Genomic DNA, 26286 nt, shown 5'->3' on the forward strand with positions numbered 1-26286 from the left:
ACCAACAAATCGGTTAAGCATTGTGGCGTGACCAAAAGAAATGGAGATTCATTTATATAAGCGATAATTTAGAATTAATAGAAATACTACGTCAAAATGGATGTGTGTATGTATGGCCTGTGAGCCAGCAATAGGTTGAGATGACCAATTTCCCCATCGCCAAAAACTTCTAAGATGGTTAAGATGAACGTCAACTGCTAAAAATTCCGAGGATAGGTTGAGGAGAACCGCTCTTGCAAAAACATGTAAAAAAATCAGTAATTTCCTCCCGTTCCGAATTGCTCTCAAATCATAGTTAAAAACATATTGAGGATAAATCTCAATTCACTCTCAAAACTGAGAACTGACTATCAGTGGACTTTATAACACAACTATCTTAACCATCTTTGAAGTTTTCGACCGGGATTGAATAATTGACGAAAATTGTCGCGGCTCAAAGGTCTAGTAATGATCCTTCACTCTTCATTTTGGGCCTTTTTAAATCACGTTTCGTATTTTGGATTTTCTAATCACAATATGTAATACAACAGACAGTGGACTATATAGTAACTTTGTCACTGCGGAAGTACAGAAATGTTGGGATAATAGCTGAAGTTGGTTGTCGTTTTCTAAATAATCCATCTTAGATATGAAATATGTACATTATTTATAATCTAAAGGAAATATGTGGTTCTGCCATTATATATTTACCTAAAAACAGTGTTAATACACTGAATACTGACGTTGTTATGACAGATAAATTGATGTTATTTTTTTATTAATTATTATGAATATGTATATAAAAGTTATAAAGAAATACATGATTTGATAATATTTTAAGAGATATATTTTATACCTAAAAATATACTATATAGTAACATACATAACCCTAAGTATATGTGAAATAATGCTTGTTACATATAGTATTTATATACTTTCATAGTTTTACAACAATGCCTTTAATAGTACAATAGTAAATAAACACCAAGAATTACAGGCTTATTGGCTATTTATGTATCAAAAATTTTGTTGTAAATAAATAAAGTTAAGATTTAGAGATAAGTATAAGAATGATAATAAAGGAACTCTCAAATTAAATCAAAATTTTTCTGCTCATACTTGCAAAGAATATATTTAATATTATATTTATAATATATAATTTATTATTATTAATATGATATATTATTGATAATATATTATGTTTTTACGAGTAAGTTAAGATAGAGCATGTTTCTTTATTATAGATTTTTTATACTTATCTCTAAACCTTAAATATTATTTTATAATAGTGTTTTAGCAAAGAAGTGTTTTTAAAGATCCACCTAAACTGTAAATAGCGTAATTCTGTATAGTGGCTTCCGTAGCGCACGTAGCTCTGTGTACAATCCTAGCTGATGAAGTTCGCTAATGAATATATAATAATTTGTAAACTGTGTGGTTATAAGCAGTTTATTAATTTTGTGAACAAATCGTTAAGAATGGAATTTAGAAGTAATGGTGCCATATTGCATAATTCTATCAATCATATGATATTAAAGGTACAGGGTACCCATTTTTATCTTATTCATAGAGAACTGTAAATTCTAGATTATTTTAAACTTTCATGTTTAATATTCTTTATTTATATATATAGATTAGATTATTAATTTAAGGCAAATAAAGGTATTTACCTCTATCGATGTTTCGACTAGGTTGCACTAGCCGTGGTCACGAGCTAACGGTAACTTAATAACCAAACCGTAAATTCTGTTCTGTAGGTGTGGCCTATATCTATGTGCTCAGATATTATGTATATTTTAATGTCATATTGTTAGCTAATAATATGGTATTAAATTATATATGATTACGGGGAGTTATACCTCACGTGTGTTATTCGTTTGTTTTTCCCTTTTACTACATGAATTATTATTTAAGAATATATTACTTGAAACTTGAATAATGTTTATATGAAAATTAATGCGAAAATAGCACTTGGGTGACGTATTTTATTCCATGGTGTTACATCGGTGTATGTGTATGTAATGGGGTGGATTTACCTTTATCTCAGTTATTTTCAATATATAGATACGTTAATGAAAATATAATTTAAAACGTAATTTGTTATGCAGTTTTAATAAAAAAAACAATGAAGACAGACCACCATACAAACTTTGTCGCTATGATTGTACACAGATACGCGTCTCATACATTGTACCAATTTTGCCAAATTTATAAAGTAGTAATTCATAAACATCTCGATACTAATATGTAGTATGTAAAAGTGAACAATATACCTCCAGTAGCAAATCGAAATATGAAAAACAAACAAATTGTATCTAGTGTAACGATTAATGCAGAAAATTATATTTGATAAGCATTTATAAAGTGAGCATATTAATAATATATTTTTGCATTTGATATAAGTAAGTATTTTATAAAGTTCGTAAGAGTGCTTTTCGTGTAACAAAAAAAAAAAAATAACAAACACATGATTGGAGGATTTTATGCGCTTTTTATATCATAAGTGCTATTTTGAAATTATGGTGTTCGACAAAGAAGGCTTTTAATGTATAAATGTAATAAACCTATATAATGAATCCAATTGTAAATTCATTTGTTCCACATTCCATGTGATTATAATTTTTATTATTATGAATTAATTACTTCCTTATTAAATTCGGTCTTCGTCATGTATACGACCACAAGCATAATTATGTACTACCTCAATGACAGAAATCATATAGAAACTAATCACTTCGTGATGGTCCCAGGTTCTATTCTTGTGTGGTATAAACATTTGTATTCATGTCCGTTCGTTGCCTGGATTTTGTCTATATGTACACTTTTGCCTAGTTTGGGACTCAGATAACTATTGAATTTATGCCTGTGGTCGTCATACAATATTCGATTATCCTTTTATTTGAAACATTCCTTTTAAGAATGATTCTCATTCTAAAATTTTATAATTGTTGTTTATTAATTTATCCATTGTTAGATCCCAGAATGTTTGTGACTATACAAAAACCGACTGTTCTTCGGGATTATAATTTATTAATTAAACATAACCTTGCTTCATTATGGTCCAATTATAAATTAATTTTTAATTTCCCATTCCAAGTAAAATCGGATATTTATTGTTTCTAAGTTGTGTAAAAATGTCAAGTCAATATACATCTATTACTTTACATATATAGCCTTATGGATGCTGTATTTTTATACAAAACTTTGTTCGTTCAATTACTTCATGTATTAAGCTACGAACTGTAAAAAAGTCGTGTAAAATACATCAACTAACTGTATTTTACACATTTTTGTTGTAATTTATTGTTATTATAGATATATATTGTACTACATATAGATGTTATACAATACATATAAATCGAGTTAACTATATTAATTTAATGTAAACAATATATTCCATTTTATTTATCGTCTATTAAATTACGTAACTTTAGTGCACACAATATGTAAACTATGTCTAATAATATTTAGGTGTTACCAAATTATCTGCAATTGCTTCTAGAGTATTCGATATATTTACGATAATGATGGAATATCATATACCTAATTGTCACTAATTGCATACAAAATATCCTTTCTGCTATGCAAATATGTCTTATGTATTAATTTAAATTTAGAACAATAAAATATGTTTTTCTGTTATATTTTTGCTAGCAACTCATCATATTCTTTTTTTTTGTAATGGATAGTATGGATTTTTGTGTGGATAAAATAGTGCATCTGCCTGCGCTATCGATACACTATGGCGAGGCACAAGTGTAGAGTGTTATATGAAAACTAGTCAGTTAATCCCTGGTGACAAATTCATCAGGAATTAACCATGATGGTTTCCAGAAGTACCCGCGATTTCACTTAGTAGCTATTACTGCTATTTCCTAATACTAATAATTCCTTTGTCCCCATTATATAACTAATACTATGGTGTGTAGTATGAAATCCTAATAATTTGGTAGCAGCCTATTATATCTAAGTATGTATTTGTCATGGACAGACAACAATAAGTGATCTCACTCGTTTATTCTTATTAGTTTCTGTCTTAGACAAGTGCATTAAAATTATTAACGTTATTTCAAGGAACATAGTAAAACGAATCTTTTTAAAAGGCATATTTCAGAATAAGCAATGTTTAATCTTACAATTAGAACAGAATTAGTGGCTCAATTTATTTGTGCATTAGTGTTACTTACTACGGAACTTTATCTTATTGCATATAAATTACAATTTATTTATTAATTATAAGAAAAAAAAATCAATTATAAATGTTTATTTCATTTTCATTACTTTTAAAAGAATAATATAATTTGTTATCAAAAATGATTTAGTCTACATCAGATATGTAAATAAAAAAAAGGGAATTGTTGATATCGTGATTATCTCAGACGGTTAGATGTATTTTAGGAATATCAGATTTAACCCTTCGCGCGCGCGCGCGCGCGCGCGCGCGCGCGCGCGCGCGCGCGCAAGCTTAGCTTAGCTTGGCACTAGATGGCGTTCTGTGGATTGTCTTAGATTATCGTTATTATTAAAATATGAATTTGGCAATAATAGACTTAGGGTCTACTGCATCAATTTTTTTTAAAAAACTAATTAACATTTCGCCTCATGAACGAGGGGTCGCATCTCACCAGCATTTTTTTATCTCCTCCAAAATTATATTACTCAATTAATTACTTGTATTGACAAAAAAGGCTTTTATAAAAAGAGGACTGGTGCTAGACATTATCTGATGTGATATCATTAGGGCGTGGTCTGTGATTATACATAATCTTTAAATATTTGTATCGGCAAAAACCTAGTGGGTAAGATTGTCCTAATATGTTAAGATTTTGGCACTAAATCATTATTTAGCATTATACGTACAACCTGAGTGGCAACCCGTCTCCATTCTGATAGGACAATCCTAATTTCAATGATAGTGTAGCACATAAACGTATGTAATATATTATTGTTTTAAAATAATCGTTTCCATAATAATATACGATCATCATTAGTCACTACGTACATGTAAATGAAAAATGGTTTTGGAATGCTAAATGAATCTGATTCATATTATTGGGACTAGTAAACATGTTCTAAAATATTGTATATCCTACTTAAAAAGAGTATATAAAGAGAGTAAAAATATTTCTTTTAACCTCTCTTCAATGTGACAAGGTAACCCAAAAATATTTTAAATTTAATTAGTATATATTTGTATAGCACCGTGACTGATAGACGGACAAAATCGCGTCATATGAGTACGTTTTATTTTTTGTATCCTAATTCTGAAATGAAATAGACATGTTTCGTTTACTTACTTATGTGTGGCAACCCTGTTTGCAGTGAATATTTGGTATTTTAAAAGTTTTGAACACGTTGACGGACACTTGCATCTAATAGCCGTCCAACCGAAGTTCACTATGTGGCATGACGGCAATAGCCGTCTAAAACAAAATGGTCGCTTTTGGACTATAGTGATACAAATGTGCATATACCGGCACAAATAGAAGCCTAGTGTCATGTTTTGGAATTTTTTTTTAAGCTGAGTTTTGTTTTCTACCTGTTACACGACTTGCAGCTTCAGTACGCACGTGGTTGCGAAGGGAGTAGTGCCATTGTTTTTCTCTTGTATTGTGTCCAAACTAAGTTTATTTAGGCAGAAAAAGTAAAACTATACTTCTAATATTCTAAAAATCACAAAAACTTATATTGTTTATTTTTGAACTTACTTGGTCCTACTGTCCGTCAATGTGTTAATTAAACATAAATGTTGTCATTTATTTTGAATGGTCTAGTCGGCGTAGTAATATGTCATGTAGTACAATTTCAATACCATGAGGTATTTTACTATTTCTATGTTGGACAAAAAGTGTTTATTCACATAACTAGACTAAAATAGAAATTTACAATCGCATTACATGCGATTGTAAATTTCTATTTTAAAGAAAATTGTTTTATTTTTTAATTTTATGATAGGCGGAGGTGGATTTGATACTGTTTACCGGATACCCTATAACATATCTACCAATATATGAGTAACAAAATCTATATCCGTCATGACTAAAGAATTTAAAAGTCCTTCCAATAACCTATTTGTATCATTACTAGTAATATTTTTTTTTTTAGTGTGACAATGTTTGATATACATATTTACCTTTTAGGTATCTCTGTACATTCTTATGTAATATTTAGTTTATTTTATTATGTGTATGTGATCATAACTAGATCAATATATGTGCCAATTGTACAATTTGAATGTGTACTAATATTATAGAAAGAGAGAGCGGATTGTGTTATGTGGAAAGTGAAGAAAGTAAACTATGCATTTGAACAACAAACGTTGGAATTATTATTTCACTGTTAAAGAGGTAGGTATGTTATGTTTAAACATATATAAAGCTGACGTGGTTATGAGCAAACGGTTTGCTCATAATATTTAATATACTTACTGGTAAATTTGTCACAATTTTTTATTTACTCTCTCTATAATTTTAGTATACATTACATTGATAACCTGAAGCCTTAGACAAGTTGCAAATGAAATTATCACTAACGAATCGATCGCTAACGCAAAAATAAGAAATACATTGCTTCCCTTCTACCTCAAACGATTTTTGTATTTCTTATATGAACCCTCATTGTTTTTAATACAACGTGTTTATATATTTACATAATTTTCATAGAATTTTCTGGGTATTAACATGTGTATATCTCTGGATGTATTATTGCCAAGTGTTATTGTATTTTGATTAGATTTGAATTTAATGTTGCTACAGATTGAAATAACACGGATACTGTGTCGTGTTGGCGTAGAGCAGTATTATATGGTGTTAATATTTTATATATAAAAATTCAATATTTTAACATTATTATACACATTATATTTTAGAATCTTCATGGGACTTCATCCTAAGCTGGATAAGAATGTATATTTTGTTTAATTGTATTATTTAATCGGAGATCGCCATTGTTGTAAATCATTGTTTTTATTTAATATTGATTTTATATTTGTTTATATTCGTTAGTCTTATTCTAATTATAATTATTATAATAAATGATATGAGAATTATATTTGCAAATATTTTATTTTTACAATCGGTACCATTCCCGATTGTTTTTCTTAGTTGATATTTATATAGGTAGTGTAGGGTTTACAACGATTGCAACAATCAGTAGAGAAATACGCATTATTACAGATTCTACATAAGACAAAGTCTTTGCTTCATGCATTTTTATTGTTTACTAACTGCTAGATTTAACTCAAAGAGGGTTGTGGTGTTTTAGCACAACCTACCGACTCTCGAGTGACGGAGAAATTCATAACAAATCAAATTTATTCGTGAGATTCAAAGATATATATGTAGCGAAAACTGGATATGCGAAGTGTTTTTTTTTATTGATGATAATGGAATGGGATGCACCATTCCTGCTGCGCCTCCATAACAGTATTATACGCTATATGAATATGGGGTCATGTCAGTTAACCCATCCATGACAAATTCACCAATTTTGTGATGATGGTTTCCCGGGGGAGCCGCGTGGAGATTAACCCGACGTGGTACATTGCTAGCAATGGGTTCCTGATAAGTAAAATCATACCACATAGAAGTGACGATTGTAAAAGTCCCTAAATAGTATATTGTTCAGTTGTGGCAATGGATAACCATTAAGTATTATTTGACGAATGGACAGTCATCAATCGCTATTGCACACAATATTTTCAGGATACTATATATATTAGTACAAAAATCGAATGTAATTTTATATCTAATTTTTAAATTCTCAACTCGTCATAATTATTAATATCCATATATTCATTTCAATTTAATAATTAAGACGAGAAGATGATTTAATAAATGTTTGTTTAGCATATTTTATTTAAGTTACGTAGGTGGAGAGTTAGGATGATATAATTCCACCGCTCATGCATTGCAATTCTGTAGGCCTAAAATGTCATGCTTCTATCACCTGTACCAAGTACTACATAGATATTTAAATTCATGTAGGAACTTCAGTCATAAAAGTGGCAGCGCAAGTCGTACTATAAGTAAAGTGATACTATTAATTGTGTATCGATTTTTATTTGTAATGTTTAAAAAAGTTGAAACAATTTATATAAGTTTTGTTAAGTCCGTGGTTAAAAATATATTATTATAAAGTTGCTTTAGGTAAGTGAAATTCAGCCATCGATATCACGCAAAGAATCTCCGTTGATCAAACTCGCCGAAATAACTAATTGTTTAAAAAGGCAGCACCCAGACTCAACTGTGATGGAGTCCTCGCACCCAGTTGTCCGCTCAGCCTGAAAAGTTTTCCGTTTATAGATGTGGCCGCCTCCATTTTTCTTAGGAACATGTTCTTGCACGATGTATTCAATGTTTTTTCGGTTAAGGTTTTATTTGATTCAGAATTTAATGAATTAATAATCGAATCAGCATCAGTATCCCGGTTAAAAATGTTAGTCTGTGATTCTTCGCGCCATAATTTTTGTAAGTTCAGAGTCATTAGCTCTAACTGTACCTGAGACAGCTCCCTTATCACGTCTATTTGAACAGACATTACGTTGTCGCAGCTCTTCAGCAAAGAGTTCAAAGTTTCCAGCACGTCGGCTCTTCTCTTCTGTATGCTGTACTGATTGTCTATATTTCGTTCAAAGAATGCCAAGTGTTCATACAGTTCAGCGAGCTGCAGTGAACATGATATATACTGAGCAGAGTGGTGTTCAAAATCATAATAATGTTTCGCTCTCATCAACCACTTGTGCGTAAATGCGAAGAGTTTTTCGAGCTTCTTCTACGCTGCAGACTATGTCTAGAGGTACCTTGGTCTCCATTTCTTTCAAGTCCAAAGATGGGAAAGTAAATAGATTTTCCGTGGTACAATCTCCTTTACCCGTCTTCTCTGCACCTTGATCTTTTAAGTTCTCATCATCAAATTTGTCGACATTTTCCACGTGCTCGTCTAGCAAGTCTACAGTCTTCCATAAATCTGCTCTGGATGTAGTTTGGGTGAAATATCTGTTTAATATTTTCTTCTTTGATAGTTTGAAGAGAGTCAACCCATATTTAACCCAATGATGGCTCAGTTCTAAAAAATGCATTTCAAAATCTGCCTTTTTCAGCACAAATTCCTCTGGCATCAGTTTACAGTTGTCATGGCAAGTTCTCAATACGTGATAACCCGCGCAGAGATGATGTCGAGCATTACCAATTTGATTGGAGATAAGTAAAATAGTTACCAAGTCTAGCAGTCCTCAGGGCCCAGTCCTGAGGTGTCCCCTCTTTCATTTCCAACTGTCTCCTTAGTGCAGTATGGTTGTATAGTGTATATTTCTGAGGTAAATTTAATTTATTATATAAAAAAGCTTGCATCTGTACATTGTTTGTAATGACTTTATCAATCTTTTCTGGATTGACTCGTTTGATCTTTTCGAGAGGTTCGGTAGTAAATAAGTCCTCGGCATCCAGGAACTTGTCAGGTTGAAACTTGCTTATTTTGTCATAAAGATCTTCCATATTCTCCAACAGATCGCGTGCAAGAGTTACCTGATCAAGTTGAATTAGGTAGTAACACAAAAGATTCTGAATTCTCAGTAAGATGAAAAGGCATTCGTCTCTAAGAGCATACGGTTTATTTTGTCGTATGCAGATTGTAGGTTATTTCTCTTCTCCATTAGAGATATAGGTATTGTCTTAGCAGATAAAAGGGAGAGGTAACCCTCCATAGCGAGGATCTTATGTAGTTATCATGGTTTTCCTTTCCCAATACTACCAGTTCGGTGTTAAGGCTCTGTATGTCCTTCTTTAGGCTTTGGAGGCGCTCTGACGAATTTTGTTTTTGATTGTATTTCTTACATTTTTCGAATGTGCTGGTAATACGAGTTAATGTTTCCATTTTATAAAAAATACGAATAATTTTAACAAATAATATAATGACAAACTTCCAAAAACTTGCAATTGTCTGCTTTTGACGTGATGTACTAAACGAAAACGACAAAGATTCTCAATTGCCAGACAATTATAGGTTTTTACAAAAATCATATATATTATATATGTATGTATATATATATATATATATATATATATATATATATATATATATGAGATGACCATGATAATCTTGGTTTAACACTGATTAAGTTTCTAATGGTGGTAGGATCTATTTCCGTGTAGGTAAGACAAATATTTTATTCATGAGTATGATTAATTGTATTTATTGGATCTTAGTGTTTTTGTATGTTATATGCATTCCGGAGGAACATCAGTGGAGATAATTTGATGAGCATAAGTTTAAGTGAGTTTACACGGGCTCACGTGAAAATCGAACTGCCATGGTACTGATGGTTTATATAGGTACATATTACAAAAAATATAGTTATTGTAAAGAAAAAATATATGGCGTCATCTGATCGTACATCATTCATCGCGGATTAACAGAAAATGGAAAGTCTTTCTTTCACTGAATTGAATGTTTTAAATCTTACAACTTTTCATTATTTTTATTTAAAGTGCCGTGAATAATGGCTGAAGGCGATCGTGTCTTAGAATATTAGGTATGTCATAAATATATTTACTAAAGTTTTACCTTGTTTCTGTGCATAAAATTTACTTGAAGACTTGTGTTCGTGGAGCACCGAGTAAGTTCTTATTTAGACAGAATAAAAAATATTATAATAGATAGAGATATCGCAATGAGTAATACTGCATTGTGTTGGTTTAGTAGATTTGTCTATATGTATATTATTAATTTTGTATATTGTGTACATATATAATATAATTATATTTAATTTATTTGTACTTAAATATACATTAGGTATATTATCTATTTGCATTTGTAAGTTTTTCGCCATAACTGGCCCACAACGTTTTCTGTTTATACTTAAAGGTTAGCTGCTGGAGAATGTCATACGGCATTAATATTACCTTTTGTAGAAGTTATGTGGTGCAGTGAAGAATAAGTAAATAATGCTAATGTTTATCTAGTATTTACATAATGGACTCAATTGACTACTAATATTGTTACAATGCCGTCAGTAGATTTATCACCGAGTTGTGAACTTGACTCAAATCTACATAAAATAGGAAGATTTTTTCTGTAGTTTCGAAAATCTGGAACTGTCACGAAAATCTGGAATACAATCATATTTTATCTTGAGAATTTACGAAAACATTACACAGATTGTTCATATATCTGGACATACAATCATATTTATATTGAGAATTTACTAAAAAAATACACAGATTATTCATATATCTGGACATACAATAGTATTTATATTGAGAATTTACGAAAACATTACACAGATTGTTCATATATATAGACATACAATCATATTTATATTGAGAATTTACGAAAACATTACACAGATTGTTCATATATCTGGACATACAATCATATTTATATTGAGAATTTACGAAAACATTACACAGATTGTTCATATATCTGGACATACAATCATATTTATATTGAGAATTTACGAAAACATTACACAGATTGTTCATATATATGGACATACAATCATATTTATATTGAGAATTTACGAAAACATTACACAGATTGTTTATATATCTGGACATACAATCATATTTATATTGAGAATTTACGAAAACATTACACAGATTGTTCATATATCTGGACATACAATCATATTTTATATTGAGAATTTACGAAAACATTACACAGATTGTTCATATATCTGGACATACAATCATATTTATATTGAGAATTTACGAAAACATTACACAGATTGTTCATATATCTGGACATACAATCATATTTATATTGAGAATTTACGAAAACATTACACAGATTGTTCATATATCTGGACATACAATCATATTTATATTGAGAATTTACGAAAACATTACACAGATTGTTCATATATCTGGACATACAATCATATTTTATATTGAGAATTGACCAAAACAGACAAATTGTTAATTTTATTGTGACTGACAATTGGACAGTTGTATAGCATAGTTTGCCCGGTATTGCTGGTTTCGAACCCGCCACCTATCACGTACAAATGACGGCCGACATGTCACAACCAGATACTCATAAAAAAGTGACTACCACAACATTATGTACACCTATAAATGTCCTGTTGTTAATATATCTTACCTTTATGGCTGCTAATTGGTACCCGCGACTTCACTTTTATGAAATTAATTGTTGTCACATCCATTAGCATTCCCAGCAGTATACGACACAAAAACTTATATTATAACTAGCTGTGTCCGTGATATGGCTCGCATATATCGTTATTAATAGTATCTCTGTTTGTTAGTCTGCCTGTCTGTCTCGCTTTCTCACTAAAACTACTGAACCGATTTACATGAAATTTGGTACACAAATAGTCCAGACCTTGAGAAAGGATATGTCCTGCTAGTTTTAACATGAAATGTTTTTGGATTAGATTATTAAATAATATTTTTTCTTTATTTGTCATGGTAACTATTAGACGTGGGCACAGCTAGTACTAGTATATGTAATATAAGTTGTAATTAATTGTTTTGAGGAATCATATGTATATATCTTTACATATGTAAAGCAATAATATAATTGTAAAATCTTGACGATGCCTGACTTTTTTGGTATTACCTACACCTTACTATTTAGATGAAGAAGTAAAAACTACTGTAAGAATTACATGAATTTTCACAGTAGGTGAAGGCGAGGTGTGAAATATTTATTTTCTAAATTTTTTTCAATCGTACTGAGTTTTTTTATAATAGGTGGTGTCGTTTTGATTTTGCCTTTGCGGCACATAAAGTCACTTCCATTTCTTTTATTTGTTCATGTTTATTTTCTATACCTCCTGTATGCTATGTGTCTGTATATGGTGTGCAATGGATTTATCTATTCTTAAAACTATTACAAAAAAAACCAGCGGACTCTCTTTTGAGATTTTCATTTCCGGTCACAAACATATTATAATATTTAATTTATACAATATTGAATATTGTATTATCATAGTCACAGTACAATTGCAATTATATGGATCTAAATATAGATAGATAGATGTTTTTCTGATTATATGTTTACGACAAAGGACGACAGCGTTGTAAGTTGAGGTCAGAGTCATTGTCTGTTTTTGAAGGTAGGTACTTGGATATGTTACATAAAAGTTCTTGGAAAGCGACTGGTCACGAAATCCGCTTTTGTACAACAGTGGTGAGTTCTATACAACGTGGAATGCTCCAGATGTTCACGACTGGCCACACGACGAAGATATAATGCTCACTACAAAACATTCAAACCAATATAAAGAAACATATTAATGTTTGTATCATACAGTGATCGAATGCGCGACCATTGAAAACATAGACAGTGTGTTCGACCCTTAAAGTGTTATAAGAGAACGAAACGGACTATGTAGTGATAAATATAATAAGTTAATCCTTACTGATATTATAACTGCAAACGTAACTCTCTCTGTCTCGCTTTCACACCAAAACTACAAAAACGATTTGGTATACATATAATCTACAACCTGCGAAAGGACATTGGGTACTTTTAATGCTAAAAAGGCGTTGTGAGGGGTTGAAAGGGGAAATGAAACGTATGAAAGTATCGTCCTTTTTAAACCTTGAAGTTTAAAACTTAATTCGGGCTGTTGATTAAATATAATTAAATACGATCTTCAAATTTTGTAAAAATTATACCCAAAGAGTAAAATAAAACAGGAGATGAAAGTATGTATGGTAATTAGTCATTTTAGAAGCTTTTATAAAAACTTTTGGTTACCATTGGTACGATAGAAGAAGAATAGTACTCTTTAAAACAAGAATAGTCTTTAAAACGGGAAAAGCATCATTCTATGTTGTATTAAAAACATTTACGTGAAGTTAGCTTCAATGAATTCTGAATAACTACAGTCGTTTAATTTTACTCTATGCCGTTAAAGTTAACATCGAATGATATCTATGCTATTTTACAAGTATATTTACTTTAAAAAATACTACAACGTGGCGATTTAATTTTCATTATAAATTGTTATTTTAAACCAGAATACTATATTTGTTATTACCAGATCATATTTGATGGAAAGTTTGGATGCCGGTATAATCGTAGTGATTACTTGCTCTGTGAGCCGAAATAAAATATGACTGCATTTTAGGATTTTATGTGTCATCAAGTTAGTTACATATATAAAAATAATATATATGTACTAACTTTATTATGCTGTTTCGAGAATTATCAATCAGTTGATTGATAATTCTCGAAACAGCATAATATTTTCTATACCTCCTGTATGCTATGTGTCTGTATATGGTGTGCAATGGATTTATCTATTCTTAAAACTATTACAAAAAAAACCAGCGGACTCTCTTTTGAGATTTTCATTTCCGGTCACAAACATATTATAATATTTAATTTATACAATATTGAATATTGTATTATCATAGTCACAGTACAATTGCAATTATATGGATCTAAATATAGATAGATAGATGTTTTTCTGATTATATGTTTACGACAAAGGACGACAGCGTTGTAAGTTGAGGTCAGAGTCATTGTCTGTTTTTGAAGGTAGGTACTTTGGATATGTTACATAAAAGTTCTTGGAAAGCGACTGGTCACGAAATCCGCTTTTGTACAACAGTGGTGAGTTCTATACAACACGTGGAATGCTCCAGATGTTCACGACTGGCCACACGACGAAGATATAATGCTCACTACAAAACATTCAAACCAATATAAAGAAACATATTAATGTTTGTATCATACAGTGATCGAATGCGCGACCATTGAAAACATAGACAGTGTGTTCGACCCTTAAAGTGTTATAAGAGAACGAAACGGACTATGTAGTGATAAATATAATAAGTTAATCCTTACTGATATTATAACTGCAAACGTAACTCTCTCTGTCTCGCTTTCACACCAAAACTACAAAAACGATTTGGTATACATATAATCTACAACCTGCGAAAGGACATTGGGTACTTTTAATGCTAAAAAGGCGTTGTGAGGGGTTGAAAGGGGAAATGAAACGTATGAAAGTATCGTCCTTTTTAAACCTTGAAGTTTAAAACTTAATTCGGGCTGTTGATTAAATATAATTAAATACGATCTTCAAATTTTGTAAAAATTATACCCAAAGAGTAAAATAAAACAGGAGATGAAAGTATGTATGGTAATTAGTCATTTTAGAAGCTTTTATAAAAACTTTTGGTGACCATTGGTACGATAGAAGAAGAATAGTACTCTTTAAAACAAGAATAGTCTTTAAAATGGGAAAAGCATCATTCTATGTTGTATTAAAAACATTTACGTGAAGTTAGCTTCAATAAATTCTGAATAACTACAGTCGTTTAATTTTACTCTATGCCGTTAAAGTTAACATCGAATGATATCTATGCTATTTTACAAGTATATTTACTTTAAAAAAATACTACAACGTGGCGATTTAATTTTCATTATAAATTGTTATTTTAAACCAGAATACTATATTTGTTATTACCAGATCATATTTGATGGAAAGTTTGGATGCCGGTATAATCGTAGTGATTACTTGCTCTGTGAGCCGAAATAAAATATGACTGCATTTTAGGATTTTATGTGTCATCAAGTTAGTTACATATATAAAAATAATATATATGTACTAACTTTATTATGCTGTTTCGAGAATTATCAATCAACTAAATTTAAATTTTGAACTTATATTTTAAGTAGGTGTGTAAGTATATTAAATATAAGTATAAAAATGATTTTATATAAATATATGATGAGAAGGCGCTGCTGTCCCATTTAAATATTGTTCAAGGTCATTCGGAAGTACGATTTACGTCTTCGTTGAAACAGCATTTCTACAGTAGAGTACAGGTTTGCTTTAACTTCTACTAAAATAAAAGCTAAATGTCATACATAATTTTGCTTCAACCAATCAGATGGACAAAGCTTCAAAAAGTTTATTACATTTAGTCAAAGAGTAAAGTAAGTATACCAAAAAGAAGGTTTAGTTCACCAGTTTTGTAGGTCTGATACGTTGTACGATCTATTTTGTTTGTGGCTTCCTAGTATATTATCTATGGTGGCTCCGCAGAGTGCATGAGCCCAGCCAAAGAGTAAACTAAGTATAAGCACAACACTCACGCGTCGTTGTGATACAGGGAGAACGTCCGCGCGCGCACTGCAATTTACTCATCACGATCAGTAAGTGAAATTTTGTTGTACTATACTGATATATTTAGTAAATATTTTTGGTTTATTATTTTTCTCATTGCTAATAATATAATAACTATGAATAAAACGGTTCGCCTTCGTAATGCGAACACACATCTATTCATTTATCGTGTTTAAAATATCTAGGTACCCTCTCCTATTCGAAATAGTTTAATTGCTACATATAAGGGACATTGTGAATATGGTCTCGTATTTCTATTACTATTAATTACTAGATAATTTTCTACTTATTGATAATTATAAGTAAGGAATGTTTATTATTTATATTTAACAAATCTTTCATGCAAAACAGTATGTACATGCATACTAGTATGGCAATGTACTATACATATGGCGTAACTAATAATTTATAGTAAATAATATTAAGTTATTATTGTTACTATTAACCACAGGTCAAAAATTTATTCCTTGATTTGAGTTATTAGGAATATTACAGCTAATAATGCTAGGTAAAATATTTGTATAAATGAATATATAAAACAACTTTAATATATACCTAAAAAACACATAAGTGTATAATATTTGTCTTGTGAGAAAATTGTTTATATTATAAAAGGTATGTAAGGTACATTAGTGAAATACTGTTTTGAATAGGAAATGTTCTGTGTCAAGTGCGATTGATAAGAAGTTAAGCGAACAAAGTGTGTACATTAAATAACCGTGGATAATGACTTCTTTTTTACTTTTTTAATAACTCTGCATTCATTGCCGATTAGACTGTGTTTCTAATATAGTAACTAACGAACTCGTCCCGGCTTCGCACGGATGCATTAGAAATGTTTGAATTTTACGGCTATTTCTCTAGAATCACTCCATCTATTACTTAAAACTGCATTAATATTCGTCGCGTAATTTAAAACAATTTCGAATGGTTCTTTTAGACTGAGACAAAGATTGAGTTTTGATAGTGATAGCTACCGATTTATTTAATTTTTGTTTTAATTAGGTTCATACTTACATATATGTAGTTCCTTAAAATAGCAAATCTTTGTTAGCAAAACTATAATAATAATACCCTGATCTGTAAATCTGTCTAATACTGAACTGTTCACTTTTCTCATAATTAATTATGTCATTTTTATTATATTATCTTATTTATTATTAATTAGTAATATCTCTTAAGATATATTTAGCGATACAAAACAAAAACGCCAGCGTGATTTTCAGCTTCAATTCAAGAAGGATTATTTAATGTTATGTTATCTGTGGTTATACCAAGGTGAGATCTTAAAAAATATAAGTCTTTAATATAAATCCTAATATAATTTAATCTAATTTGAAATATGCAGTAACGATTAATTAAGTAAAAGGGAGAATAGTGTAAAGACAAAAAAAAACATTTCGCCAGATTGCAGCTGCTACCCAAAAGAATATTAGTATTATTTGTTTTGTAATAAATGTTCTTATTGATATTATTTATAAATATGATTAGTTACTACTTATATACCGCCGCCATTACCTGTATAGTACAATATAGGTAGGTATATCATTTGGTACGGCGGGATGTTCTTGCAACATTTTTGAAGCTGACAATGAAATGACAGTTCTATGCGCTTGAAATGATAATTTCGATCGAATTCGACCGGTCAGTAATTATTCAATGCAATAATGCGAGTTACTGGTCAGATATTGATAATATTTATGTGAGAACAAATGAGAAGCTTCAGCTTTATTTTATTTAAAGAAATGTCATTCGAATCGTTTCACAAAGAAAGAGGACACAAAAAGTACAATTGAATTGGGAAATTCCTCCATTTCTTAAGCGATCGAAAATAGTAATGTTATTATTTTTATCAATAACACCGGCGAGTTTAATATGATTATTTCAAAGCTTACCGCCAAAATAAGAAAACAAAACGGCATCGACAAGAGTGTACCTTAATCCGAAACCGGTTAATATATGTAACTCTAGAGTCCAAGCACCACAACTGTCACAATTTAAAAACTATGCTAGCTGCATAGTTTTTAAATTGTGACGATGTGTGAGCATAAAATATTCAGGCAATAGTGATAAAACAGTTTGTTTTCCTATATAATCGTAACCTGATAACGTTATCGCTTGCATAATATTCAATCGCGTTTAGAATGCAAACTCATTTTCATTAGAAAACGCCATTAAGATTTGTCAAATTGTATAGTATATGAAAAAAAAATACAATAGGTATATCAAATAAATTATATATATATACTACCTGCCCTGGCAAACGTTGTTTTACCATTTAAAAGTAATTAAATTAATTGTGTGAAGTAGTATGTAATTTTTTACGCCAATTTATATAAAAAAATTTTAGGGATTGGCAACTGTTGTCACTGATGGATATTAAAAATAGATAGTATAGTAGTAGATTCTCAGACCTACGGAATTATGCATATCTATAAATTTCGTAAATAATTTAAGCCATTTCGGAGGAGTATGGTACTAACAATGTGACACGGGAATTTTATTTGTATTTTTTGTAAGATTTATTTATTAAAACATGAACGTAATATCAAATACATTATCGGCAGTTTGACGGGATTTGTTTATATGTCAATTTTTGTTAATCAGTTAAACACCCACAATTGTCATTGTTACTATAATTATTTATTTTTAGAATAAAACCAGAATGTAAAAACATGTAATATATATTTAAATTCGGGTTGAAAGTTCGATAGCTTAAAAGTGAGAACACTGGAGACATCGTTTTGTTACAATATTTTTGTAGCTTAACCGGTTTGGTTTACAATCACAGGACGGTAAATACTTGTAGTAGTCCGTATAAATTTACAAAGCTCTGTTTACCACTTTGGTTACGATGAGTCATTCAGTGTGGCCCTTATGTATTTATATTCCTATAATTATGAAATAGAATAGAAAATTATATATTGAAATAAATTTAAATTCCAGCACTTTTTTTTTATTTATTTACACACAAATTTATACAAAACAAAATATAATCATCAACCCGCTTATCTGTTCAGCAGTTTGTCAGCAGCAAAAGCGCTTAACTTTTAATCTACCGCTCATTCGGAAAGCTCATCACAAGAAAACGAGCGAGAAACTTGGATATTAGTGGATGCTATTCTTAAAAAAATATATATAAAACCGTTCATGGATGACGTTCTTAAGTTGATATTGATTCGTAAAGTTTGTAATTTGTAGTTAAGGGTCCAATTTAATCGTGGTATATCAATTGAATATTTTGAACTGAGATTCAGTTGTTCGAAATGTTGCAACGTCTGTTGCATAATTGGTATGCGGGAGTGACATAATGTGTTTTCAACTTTTGTCAAACTGGATATCCCGTTAACCCACGAGTATGTCGTTGGAGATCCACAATATTGGTACATGTCATATCATATTACATTTACAACAAGATTAAGAAAATAATTATTCGTATATTATTTATTAGATCAATTCCATTTATTTTAGTCCTTTATAAATGGAATTTATGGTAACGAAATCTGCATAAAAAAGAAACTTCTTAACCTATTTTTCAATTACTGATTTTTTTAGAACTCTATGTATGGTTGTATGTTTTATTTTAAGAGTTGTCTTACTATAATCCCGAACAATAATAGAAAGTAGACACGACGCGATGGAATTCCGGTGCGGAGTCATAGACAGCGGTCGTAGATAAGAACGGGATGTCGACTTTATTTTGTTTTAACTAACCAAGAATAACAAATTCCTTTAAAATATTCTCTGCTACATTATCTTGGCTAGCTTAATTCTCCATTAGTTTTATTTATGCATATATTATTCATTGATTGCGGATTAAAACAATTTAAAGTACATTTATTAAGAGTTACCTACAAGTTTAGCATTTTTTGGTATTAATTTACAACGATATGCAAATGCACATTCCATTCCTGTTGAGAATCATGTTTATTTACTACTAATTGCTTTTATTATTGTTTTGTACCTATATGTTCTGTTATAATGAATGGAATCTCTAATATAAATATCGAGTCGCAGTGTTTGTAACGTACGTCAACCGAAACGGCTTGCGGTACTTATGAAATTTTGTGTGTATATTCAGTAGGTCTGAGAATAAGCTATAAACTGTTTTAGATACAATTTTTTTATTGTAGTATATTCTTTTTCTATTTCAGTCATTACTCGGCATAAAAAATAGGGTTGTATGTCACTACGCCTATTTTTTAATAGTAATTTAGCACTTTTCTACTCTCCACGGTTGTTACTAATTAATTTATATAGCAAAACATTTACGGGGTTGGTATTTGTATGTATTCATAGTTATACTGTATATTTACCCACATCCGGTCATATTACATAGGTTTATATAGTTTGTAGATGTAATTAATATAAGTAAGGATTAAGTAATTATTTCCAGTATAAAATCTAATAGTTTTTTTTTTCAGATACCTGATTGAAGATTACGGTGAGTGTATTTTATAGAGTCTAAATCCGTAAAATATATAAATTAATAGTACTCTACCATCTCTCTTTTCAATAATGCTATATACATCAAATTTGAAGCGATAAAAATACAATGTAAAACTATCCTATATGGTGAGTATTATCTTGATTATAACAAATCTTGATTATCCTACCCAGTATGTATTTGACTCTGTTATTTACTATTATTGCCTGTCCCCACTACGACGCTGCGTGATGTTTGTTGCCGATAATCCTATATGGCTAAAGTTTGCCTTATCATATCCGTGAGATCTCCACTTATGGCCAATTTAAAACGCGCATGTTGTAACTGCATGCTATGTTTATTGGTGAAATTGTACCTATTATTGAAATTGATATAAAAACATCAAAATTAGTTCAAAAACTATCATCCAACAATTTCGCCTTTCATATTCAGTGTGAGATAAAAAAGATAACCTTTGTCGAATTAAAAACCACGACGACGATCACCGTGTAAAATGAAGTACATTTGGGTGATAGAATCCGCTTTTGTTGCTAGAATAACAAAAGGTTTACTTTTTGTAAATAATTAGTATTTCCTGTTCTAAAATGATAGATATTTTCCATATCTATTGGAACTCAACGATGTACATTTGATGCTCCAAGAGATAATAATAATATTTAATACATAACAGTTCATCAATACATTTGTACTTTTACTGTACTGTACTGTATAACACATTATTAGTTTTTATGTTATTATTATTATAGAGTTACCAAATTGTCACAGCCTTAATATGCTCATGCTTATATAATAAATACTATTCGAGATAAGTTGTCCAGTGAAATAGTAATTAAAACGGACAGAAAACGTAGTTCTGACGACTGAACAGCGGGTACCGGGCTCCAAGACGGTGATATAATCACCACAGTACAATATGTTTATGCTACCTTCCTTATATGTGCACATATTTGCCTCTCTGACACTTTGGCTGAGGCATAAGACGCTAGCGATTTTAAATTAGCCCCCGTTCAAAATATATGTATTAAATTTGAACTCCAGCGTACATCAATCGAAGTAAAAATATAATTTTCTGACTTCAAACGCCTTATATCCAATCAAGTTCTTATAAGAATTCCTATGCTAATTGAGTCCATTAAAGGTCAAATAACTTTTAATATTACGGTATTAATGATTTAGTTCGCACTTTATTATTATGATAGCTATATCATATCGATCTGTCAACTTGAATTGTGATAAAAGCGAATTTTATTCTAAAATAATGGTCTTTTGTGTATAAAATTTTGTTGAAATCGTTTTAGCCGTATGATTGTGTATTTTATGTGTGAGCTGATATATGACACTGAAATATAAAATATACTGTGCAATGTGTTAATTTAAAATTATTTCTTAAAATGCGTCAACATAAACTATAGATAATAATAATTATCTACTTACTACAATTTAACAAAAGTTTAATAAGATTTTAGGTAAACACATTGTTTGGAAGGTTGTTAAAAGCAAATTAACGAGAGAACGCTATTATAATCTAGCCGAAATGTCGGGTATTTAGAGAAGTAAATAACTATATTTACCATAATACTTTAGTAAAATCTCAATTAAGTACAGTATTAATGTGTTCTAAATGCGAAAGTTAAAAAAATATATATATTTGTTTTTAATTGAGTTTTTTAGGTACCTACATATTATGTATTGCACATTTAAGATTGTCCTTAAGAAGAATAATGAGATCTAATTTTAAATTCTACCATCAATCTTTGACATCATATATATGTTAGTATCGGTATACTCATTTCAATTAGTAGATAACCACATACCTTGCGTCTTTAATAGACTTCGTCAACTGTAAGGTTAATGTTTAAGACAGTTCTAATTAAATAAACAGTTTTATTATAGTATCATTAGCATTAACGTTATCCACTTCGAAACGGGTTTTCGAGTCGTATTCGTTATTGTACCTGTTAGGAGTTACCATTGTGGTTAACTCCATCTTTATATGCCTTTGTTACTGTAATAATATTATTAATGTGAGTTTTTCGTTTGTTACTTGTCAATACTAAATAACCGCTGAATGGCGTTGAAATTTGTGAGACGTACTTATATAGTATTTATAAATGAGCATAATCCTCTTCATATTCCGAATAATCAACATGGTCCTAGTCCCTCTCCGCCATCTCTTTCCGCGAAACAACTTCCTCGCAGAAGGAGGCTTAAATAACTGCTAGCCTATCATAACATGAGTATCATATAAGCGGGGACAGTCTAGTGTCTTCGAAATTAGCGTCCGATCGTGGGACGAGTTATGAAAGTGAATGAAGCAAGAAATATCTTGATAGTCCATTCTCCTTATATATTCTGCAAGGAACTCACAATGACTCGCGATTCACTATTATACACTTAATTGACCGCTATCACCTCGTCACTGGGACCACATTCTGACCGCTCCGTATCTTGTCTCTCGGCCCCTGTCTGACGCCCGTTGTCACAGACAATTTGTTCTTGGGAAACGCCAAATAAATTAAATAGTCAACTGAAACTATTTTGTAAATTTTACCTCCGGTAACTTGATTTCCGTTAATTGATGTATAATAAAACATTGATTACCTATGCCAGCTATGGCAAAAAGCTTATGGGGACCTGAGGTTGATCGACTATTTTATTAGTATTTTTTATTACACTACACGCCGCGGGTTCGCATGGGTGTACATCTTGAATGATGAACCTTCCTCTGTAATCACTCTATCTATTGCTAAAAACTGATTTAAAATCAGTTGCGGAGTTTAAAAGTTCTAAACGAACAGACAGCGGAAGCATTTAATTTTATACTATGTAAAGAAAATATGAATTTACCGCGAAATCATTTTATGTTAGTTAAGCTAAAGGTGGTTGGGTTAACTTAGTTTTAGTTTATCCCATAAATTATCTAAATGTAGTTCGAGTAATGTTTGTCAAAAAAGACATACTTTACTGCATTTTTGTAGTACAAATAGCTCGCATGATATTAGTACGCATTTTTCGTCTCATACGCTATCCATTGCGCAGCAGTTAGCCATGGGGCGACCGCAGTTCTCGCCAACACATTCATTGATGCATCACAGCGATCGCTTCCTGTCACAGAGTACTTACTACACATACTCACGTAGTTAATAGTGATTCACCGTCTGTCTCACTTAGTTCCGATGTGAGATTGTATGACACTATCTTATTGTCAACCATCCAAGTTTAGAGCACGCGTTACAAAAGTAATGACAAGTTTTTTTAAGATGTTTCATAGGTATCTAATGGTTCCTAAAATCCCGCGTCAATGCTAATGATAAAACACATTTTTGCATTCGTCGTGAATTGTATTATGGCGTCTTCGACTGTACTCGACTTCTGCTAATTATATTAAAATAAATAACAATATTACACTTAAATAATTTAACATGAAATATATGCTAGACGAATTTGATATTGTTGTCGGTGCGCAACTATTCTCTTAAAATTATTAAAGGAATAGGGTAGAGCCGGGTACTAGCACTACTAGCACACCTCCCTCTTTACTCTCCACATTAAGTTATGTATTTATGGGTGATATTAGATGTAGATGACTCACCTTCTTATTCTTTCTCCGCGGTTGTGATTACTAAAGCTAGAGATAAGTTTACAAAAATAAATATTTTTTTCAAATAGACGACGTATATTATTAGTTCGGATGTTAGATTGTGACAATAAATTGGAATCGTCGTTTTATTTATAATTATAAGATATAACATGGATTTATTATTCTGAAAAAGATTATGATTTAATTAACTCAGACGCAGTCGCTCACAGACGGTTCTTTGCGCTTGAACGGAAATTCGCGCAGATGCCAAAACTACGCTACCTACCTGACCTACCTTTGCCGGAGAAAGCTTATTATATACACTGTTGTCTGATTTAGAGTGCCCTCGTACTCGTCTCCTTTTTCTTCCGGTGAATCAACAGTCAACTGCATTAGAAAGCCATATCTACGTCAAGACTAAATGGAATTTGTATAATAACTGTGGCTACATATAGTATATACCGGTATACTCCCGTTCTGATACTGTACTATTTTTTATTACAATCGTTAGTCTCTATTTCTTCCAGGAACCAAATAACATCATCATACATACATCAAAAACGTTCGACATTTAAATAGTATATGTTTTACATAATTACATTTACCAGCACAAGATAAATACAGTCCCTGCGCTCATAGTTGTAAAATAAGCATAAAGTTTGCAAGGGTTTGTCTTTATAATGACATATTATGTCTATTAATTAAAGTAGGGTGTGTTTATAAGGTTGTTATGTTGCGCATGATTTTGACCTATCGGCCTTCTAGTTTTCACCTTGCATGACCTTTATGTGACGGGTGACTCACGTAGTCCTGTACGGTTATAATCACATACACGCATACATCGATATTATATACCTAATTGGCGCTAGACAGATACATTTAGGACTGTCAAATACTTAACCTTCTTATAGTAAATTGTTTACAAGTTACTACTCGTAATCGTATATATTCAATGGTATGTTACCTATATTATTTTCAGCTAATAGTCAGTTAAACCCTAATAAAAAGCTAAATTATACTTATATTGTTCCAGATTTTACTTTCGAAATTACACAACTAAGCAGTCTAAAAATACATCTAGTAGCTATAAGTCACCTAAAAAATATCGTAAACAAGATATTAAAAATGCAACTAATAAATATTTAAGTGATCTTGTTGACAAAACGTGAGTACATTGTCACAAATTAAATTATTTCGCATTGAAAATCTCAACACCATTTATAAATTCTTTGTTTTTTTTAGTGGGATATTCATGTATGATGAGCTACTAGAAATTGATGATACTTTGGAAGATACTATTGTAAATGAAGGAGCTGCAGCGGTGTTTGAATGTCAAATAAAAAATGGGTTTGTATAGCTCTTATGTATTTGGTATAAGGACGGTAAAGAAATACATCCATCTAATAGATTAAGGATATAATAAACAACAGAAAATGGCGACGATTGGAAATAGATGCAGTTACTGCGAAAGGCATTTACACTATAGTATTTAATGACAAATATGGCACGTATTATTCGAGTGCCAAATTAATCGTCAATGCACGAAATACCAAAACCATTCATACATGTCCGTGCCCGAGATGGGCCCTTGCTGTATCAAAATGTTTAAAAAGCATGTTGCAACATTAGGAGAGAGAATAGATCTAGAAGTAGAGCTTAACTCTGAGGCTTTTAACAGACTATCTGGTTTAAAACGATATTCCTATAGTAGAAAATGACCGCATTATGATATTAAAGGACACAACATCGTCGGTTCTCACTATCCATTGTGGAAAATTATCTGATACTGGAATATACACAGTAGCTACAAAAACAAAATATGGTTTCGCATCAAATCCCGCAGATGTACATGTGCTTGAAGAGAAAATGCACAATTTAAATAATAATTTATTTATAGAGGAATCTCCACCTGATGAAGTAGCAGTTAATGATGTTGATTAAGTTTTGCTTGTTTTTAAAATTGCACATCGCTTAAATATCGCTGTTAATTGGTTAAAAAATGATCTTCCTATTACTCAAAATAAACGACTGTTACCTGAATATTATTATGGAGGCTATGTATGTTTACGAATATTAGATACTCAAAGAGGAGAGAGTCGATTTATGCTTTTAGCTTATAGAAAACGAAATAACAGGAAAGTCAGATATTTCGTCTTGTGTGTTAACTTAAGC

At 30.8% G+C, this 26286-nt stretch overlaps 1 pseudogene; it reads right to left on the reverse strand.

Annotated features, from left to right (window-relative positions):
• Window positions 1–8035: 8035 nt before the first annotated feature.
• LOC131844049 (KIF-binding protein-like) lies at window positions 8036–9852 on the reverse strand (annotated as a pseudogene).
• Window positions 9853–26286: the final 16434 nt, after the last annotated feature.

The sequence above is a fragment of the Achroia grisella genome, unplaced genomic scaffold (assembly GCF_030625045.1).
Source record: "Achroia grisella isolate CSIRO2021 unplaced genomic scaffold, CSIRO_AGI_Agris_v1 utg37344, whole genome shotgun sequence".
Classification (NCBI taxonomy): Eukaryota; Metazoa; Arthropoda; class Insecta; order Lepidoptera; family Pyralidae; genus Achroia; species Achroia grisella.